The sequence below is a fragment of the Octodon degus genome, unplaced genomic scaffold, assembly GCF_000260255.1.
Source record: "Octodon degus isolate 3935 unplaced genomic scaffold, OctDeg1.0 scaffold00003, whole genome shotgun sequence".
Classification (NCBI taxonomy): Eukaryota; Metazoa; Chordata; class Mammalia; order Rodentia; family Octodontidae; genus Octodon; species Octodon degus.
Genome location: NW_004524579.1, coordinates 24,349,783 through 24,357,006, shown reverse-complemented (window position 1 = coordinate 24,357,006; position 7,224 = coordinate 24,349,783).

Below are 7,224 nucleotides of genomic sequence, written 5' to 3'. Positions count from 1 at the left end.
ATAAATAAATAAATAAATAAATTAAATTAAATAAAATCCAGTTTTGCTTCAAGGACTTCAGAGGATTTAAGTTGCTCATGAGACAGATGCCAACTTCCTAAGCACAAGATACAAGCCTGGTTCCATATGGCCCATGCTACTTCATGAATCCCAACTTCGAATGTTGCCCCACCTCCCAGGTCCTCCATGTCTCAGAGCCTTCGCACTTGTCCTTACCCTTGGCTGAAAGGCCTCCCCCACCATGCTCATGTAGTTACTCCTCCTGATCTCCAAGATGCAGCTCACATTCCACTTCCTGTGTAAAATGCCCACTGCCTGACCCTTGACAACAGAAGTATGACCCTGCTCTAGAAATTCATGGCACCTGGGCATTCGAGTGAATGACAGGGACACTGTACAGCAGAGCAGTTAGCAGGTTGCCCTCTGAGTCAGCAGAGCTCAGACTGAGTCCTTGCTCTCACTCTTGCTGTCCCTGAGACCTTAAACTGTACCCCTAATCCTCCTGAGACACATTTTTCTCTATGGAAAATGGTGAAGAAAAAAAAAAGGATAACTATCTAAAACAAATGCAAAATAGGTAAAATTCTCAGATAGACCATAGCCTACACTCAATGAATGACAGCTCTCATTGTTCTATTTATATTTTAAAATGTATATGAAATTATTTACCCCTCACCTATCTTCTCACTCCAACTCTCACTCTATACTCTTTGAGGGCATGATTAAGTGCTGCATCTGATTCTATTTTACATGCCTGGACCCTTGCACTGCAGCACATAGTAGACCCGCAGTGAGTATTTATCTAATGGCTGGATTCATCTCTCTTTATCCATTGTTTTACTGAGGAAATATGAGGAGGGCACTGCTATGATTCTTCCATTACCACTGAGATTCTACATGGCCAAAACTAATTAATGGTAGAGTCTGTACTGTAAATAATTCAGAAGTGGCATCCATGAATCAACCAGCCTCATAGAGGATACAAATGTCCCTTCTTTGATGTAGCAAATGTAATTGGTTGTTTGTCCAAAATCCCTTTCTCTATACTTCTTTGACAACTACACTATGGTTTTTATCTGTTATAATATTCAGGAAAAATGACTCTATTTTCAATCCATAGATAAATTCTAAAGCATTGACACCAGTCCTGGCAATGCCATTGCCCCTGTCAGAGGTTGACTTGAGAAGGAGTACATAATTTGGTAAGTGCCAAGCCTTGGGAAGCCCTCTCTAGAGACTTTGGAAGCAATTTATCCCTCTGACCCAGCTATTATCCTTTTAGGTATCTTCCTGAAAGAGTTAAAGGCAATATATTACAATGAAAAATTCATATCCATGTTTATAGAAGCACAATTCATAATATCTAAATCCTGAAATCAGCCTATATGTCCATCATCGGATGGACAAATAAAGACATGTGGTATTTATACACAGTGGGGCACCATTCTAGCATAAAGGAGGACAAACTTGAGTCATTTGTAGGAAAATGGATGTTTCTTGAGATCATAGTATTAAGTGAAATAAATCAGACTTACAAACTTAAATATCATATAATTTCTCTTATACAGAAAACTCAAACAATAAATAAAGAGAAGATAACAGAAAGATAATGGGAAACAGGAGATAGATCCTTTGCAAAAGAGAGGTGGACCAAGATAGGGAGGAAAGGGGAAAGGAAAGAGGGAAGATGATTAAAAAGAATTAAGATGTGTTATATTGATGTATCAACTCACAATAATGAATGTTAACATTATATATGGCAAGCATGTACTGATTAACAACAATAATAATAGTAATAATAGCAATAAACTGAAAAAAAGAAGGAAGAATAGGAAAGAGAGTCCCTTCGTTTTAACCTCATTCTGTCTACAAAAACCAACCTGGGCAATAGTACCATCAGCTCATAACTACGAGAGAAGCTCCCTTAGATGACAGGCAGAAATCTGGGAAAGAAGCTGGGTCCTTGATGGTGGTGTCAAGACAGAAGTTCACTGACCTAAAAGTAGCCTCTGAGTGTCTCGCTTGATGAGATAATACATTTATGTTAACTATCCACATCATTAAGACAGAGTTTTTATTTTCCATTAGTTCAGTTTTTGTTTTTTGAGACAGAATCTTGCTATGCAGTTCAGGACAGGCTTAAACTTACTACGTAGCCCAGGCTGACCTCAGGCTCATAGCAATCCTCCTGTCACAGCCTTCCACGTGAGAGGATCATAGGCATGCACCACCACATCCAGCCTATTTTCTATTATTTAGAAACTAAAATGTCCCCAGATTCACCTAAATTTAGAGCCTTTCTCTCACCTCCTTCTTGAGGGCATGTAAAGTTCTCCCTCTTATACATACTATCTCTTATACATGCTACCGCTTTTCTTGAAGCACACAGTTGTCTTTCTTTGTCCGCTCAATAACTTCTACTTATGTTCTGATGCTTGATTCACCCAAGTGTTCACTTCCTGAAGCTTCACTCTGAGTGATGGATCTGAAAATACGAATGATTCCATCTAGAATTATTTCCTGACTCTTTAAAGAACAACTTGAAGAAAAGTCCCTGATGCTTTTGTTCTGAACCTCTTGAGTACTTTATGCATGTTTTAAGTCACATTTAATTATAATCACTGATCTCAATTTGACCAACTGCAATGAGAGCCCCATGGAGTGAGCATCGTATTTTATTCTCCGGTATCCCTCTATTTTAGCATCATGCCTGGACTGGCACATAATAAATGCTCAATAAATGAATCATAGATGTGTAGGCACATGGATGATGGATGTATAGTCTCTACTACTAACAGATTTACAAAATCATAGAGAAAACTAGAATATAAACAAACTATAAAATCAAAAGTAATGATGCTACACTGTGTGACAGTACAGACTTCCTAACAGTTAAAGAAATTCATGTGACTTCTATGGACTGGAACTATACTGTCAGCTTTCTGGGGGCCCCAGCTTGCAGAAAGCAAATTGTGAGACTTCTCATCCTCCCTAATTGTGATGTGTTTCTCTGGACAACCCTGACTAATGCAACCTTCTCATTACACAGCTGCAATATACAAGATCCTAGTTAGACTGAAGGAGAAGAAAGAGGCTTCTTAGTCTTCTGACCTGAACTACCAAGTCTAGTCTAAGTCACCAAAGTTATTTCTAGCACATTGGACAAAGCATTGCCTTTCTTCCATTTGCAATGTTTTCATATCCCTTGAGAATTCAGAGAAAAAGAGTTCAGGTACAATATTCCTGTAGAATATTCCTAACCATAGTATCATCTCACCACAAACCCAAATTCATAACAACTGGTAACAGGCTATAATTCTAGAGATAGGATGGTAGCAAAAGCAGAACCAGACAGAGTACAATAACGGTGTCTTTAACCTTCAGGGGAGTAGCATCAGGAATCAGTGTACCTAGAGACAAGAGCAGAGGATCAGGAATAAAAGGCAAAGACAATACCAAAAGGGAACAGAGAAGGATCCAGGGATCAACTTTGCCTGCCCATGTTTTGGTGAGACAGAAACCCCAGGAGTCTCCAAAATTTTTGAGCAAAAATCTATTATGTAACCAATTTCTGAGAAACTTAGACTAAAAACTACCATTTCTAAAAACACTCATTTTACCAGAGATCATAAGTAATACCACAAGACTCCCAAACTAATCTACTTATCATAATCTAACACATATTGGCCTTTCCAATTTAAAACTTACTGAATAAATGACTGAATAAATGGTTTCTCTTGAAAAAAAATGCAAGTGAATACAGCATTAAGATATTAATTCATATTAAATAAATAAAATGTGGAAATCCCAAATAAGTGGACTTGTGGGAAAATAGCTCACCTGTGTACCATCAGTAACACTGTAAATTTGTCCATCCCTCTTGTCCAAATCGGATCAATAAGCATTTTCAGTTATGAACACTAGACTCTTCCTTTCTTTGGATGCAGAAATGGCACTTCAAGGAATACACCCTAAGGAAATATCCCAAACCTCTCTCCTCTGACCCAAAACCAACTTATACAAAAACATTTATAGCAATAGTACTTTGAACAGAGAAACAACTATATAAGCTCTAATGGGAGAGCAAAGCAAGGTCCATTATGACGTTTTAAATAGGAGTGAAAATTCACAATGTCTACACACAAAGGCATATATATGATTATGATGAGCCAAAAATGCATATGATAGTAACATCAGACTGATTTAATATATAAAATTTTATTTGGAAATCTATGCCTATATGCAGTACTTCTATAGCTATATTACTAGATAAGAATGTATTTAATCATTAAAGGTCCACATTTCTGTGGAAGTCAACCCCCGGACTTGTCTGCATGTGTTAACCAAGTGTCCACAATGCATACATTGTCTACTCTACAGGTCCTATCAGCATGCTGTTGTCTATGTGCTGAATCAGCCTGGTATCCCGTGCGATGGAGATGTGTTCACACCTCTCTGTGGACTAAATTATGGCATAGAAATGGAAAACTGGAGCAATAAAATGCACTCCAAACCTTATCAGATAAATGAAAATTTTTTCTTCTTATTAAAGCTGAAGTTTTTAAAAGCAAGAGCTGTTGTGTGCTCCAGTAAGGTGGCCGTATCTGGAATAGTAGCAATGGAAGGCCACGTCATCATGTCATAATAATCTAGTGCCATTCTTCAGGATGTCTCCACTTGCTGCAATGGACAAATAAGTGATTTAAATGGTATTGTGATCAGAATCACAACACTGTGACTATACAGTCTGTGAGATTGTAATGACTTCCTCTGGGGATGGGGTGCTGCTTTAGGTTTGCAGTTTTCAGTCTTCCATTGGGCATTTTCTAACATGGAAGCCTTTTAGAAAATCAATGCAATATTTCTTGTACTGGACATATCTATCATTTTCAGGAATTGAAAAAAAAAAGCATAGAATGGAGTTGGGGTCCATTATGTATCTGTGATACTCAAATGTATCACCTCATTCCTATAAGATCCCCCAATGGACCACAGTGGGATAATGGATCCCTAAGAATTAGCTCAGAATCAGTAAAAAAAAAATCCAAAAGGTATAGATACCGCCCCTAGTGATCTTTACCTTAGAAAGAAACCAGATGTCTTTGAAGATAGTCAGTAGTAGGACTTGTGACAAATACATGTTACAGAATTTTAGGATAATTCCTCAAGCATATTGCCCCCTCTCCTTTTTTAGTGGGCTTTGGATCCATGTCTCAAGTTGAGGAATTGGATAAAGTGTTACGATTGTCTATATTTAAAGAGTTGAAGACTTGTTTCCTAGATCTAGTGTTTAATTTCTGTTTGTTTTGATTAAGTGAACCAAGAAGTTCCTTAGAAATCCACATATCTCTCTCAGTTCAAAAGACCTTATGACCAGTTAGCTACCTTTAAGATCTCAATGAGTCTAGGCCATTCTAATTAGAATAGTACCCTGCTGCCTATTGCGGGACCATGCAAGGTTAAACACCAGTAGCTATATACCAAGAGCTACTCTCCACTTTCTTCTTGCAGAAACAGAAACCATTTGGTGCAGTGCAATAATCTGCCTATGCAAACATTCTTACCTCCCCAGGTCTCCTTGTAGTTAGGATGCAGGTATGTGACTTACATTCTGACAAAACAGACAGAGCTCTGTGAAAATTGGATTTAGAAGTGAATGCAACAGGGCCAGGGAGATGGCTTAGTGGAATAAGCGCTTCCCTGGCAAGCGCAAGGGCCTGAGTTCAATCGCAAGTTCAAAGAAGAAGAAGAAGAAGAAGAAGAAGAAGAAGAAGAAGAAGAAGAAGAAGAAGAAGAAGAAGAAGAAGAAGAAGAAAATGAAACAAAGGGATGCTTAAGTGTACGAGAACTGACTTCTGGGAGCACCATGGTATAAATAACAGATAACCAGCTCTGTAATGTTGGAGCTGCAGGGCACCTGGAAGGTAGTCTTGCCAAGTGTTTCCCTGAAGCCACCCCACTGCCCCAGGCTTGGCTTTTTCACCTTCCCCATGCTTAATCCAAAGGCATCTTGTGTGGCTATTGATATCTTTTTATAAATCCTTGACAGCCAGCAAGGATTCTGATGCAATTAAGAACATTAAGTAAAATAGGTATAAATTTAGCCCGTGAGGTTTTTACAGTGTCATTCCTTGGTATCCAACATATTGAATCATATATCTCTGATAAGGGTACCCATATTTATAGATTAAGCTTAATCTAAAATTATGTTCTCCAAAAATAGAAAGAAGCCATTTTGGATACTGGGTCACCTAAATAAGTAGCATCTGTCTTCCATAATCATCAATGTTGGTTCTCAAAGAATTTCTCCAGAAAGCTCCAGGCAGTTCTCAGAGCATCTCTGGGAACCATAAATAGAAATCTTGAGCAAGGTACTGTACTTCAGAGAAAGTCCAAACATTTCAACTCAGAGGCTTTCACTTGGAAAAGAGGCCTAACGTTTTTTTAAGTTAGAAAACCACTGAACTAGATCATCTTTGAAGGATGCCTGTAGACTGGCTTTCTAGCTGGCATGGTTTAGATTGATATCCCTTACTGGAATCATAGGGAAAACACTCAGAAATGACTACATTTCTGTGTCAAAGTTTGTTTTTCCCAAAATCCTCTGGGCCTGTCAGGAAGTTATATCCCTGTCTTTAAACAAAACAGTATGACATATGTTTCTCCAGGCAAAAGGATCAAGCTATCAACCCAACAGTAAATAAATGATAGAACAGATTCTCAAATTCATGCCAGACTATGTGGACCTATGTGGCATCCTTCATGATGATTCCTGGATGCTGGGTCAGGGAGTGAGTTTGCCTAGAAAAAATTAATCTGAAACAGATAGGCAGTAGTGCTAGGCTCAGTGGAGAATTCAGGGCTCTTGCTTCATTTATTGATTGCTTTAACTGGCTAATACTGAGTTACTATGTCCAGGTGCTGTTTCAGACACTATGCTTATGAATGCAACCTGCCTTTCAAAAACATTTACCAACCTAGAGACCAAAGCCTAATAGGAGAAAAAAAATTTTCACAGGTACACTTATTAGAGGACACCAAAATACCATAGTGTTGGGAGCTGTCCCGGCCGCTCCCCTAAGATGGCGCCTGTTTCCTGCTTCTGGGTTCTTGTTACCGTGTAAACAGCCTTGTAAAATGTGTGTCTGCCTGGATACTGATGATTCTGACCTATCAGCTTATGATCCTTGCTTTAACTTGATTGGCTGCCCAGATCCTATATAA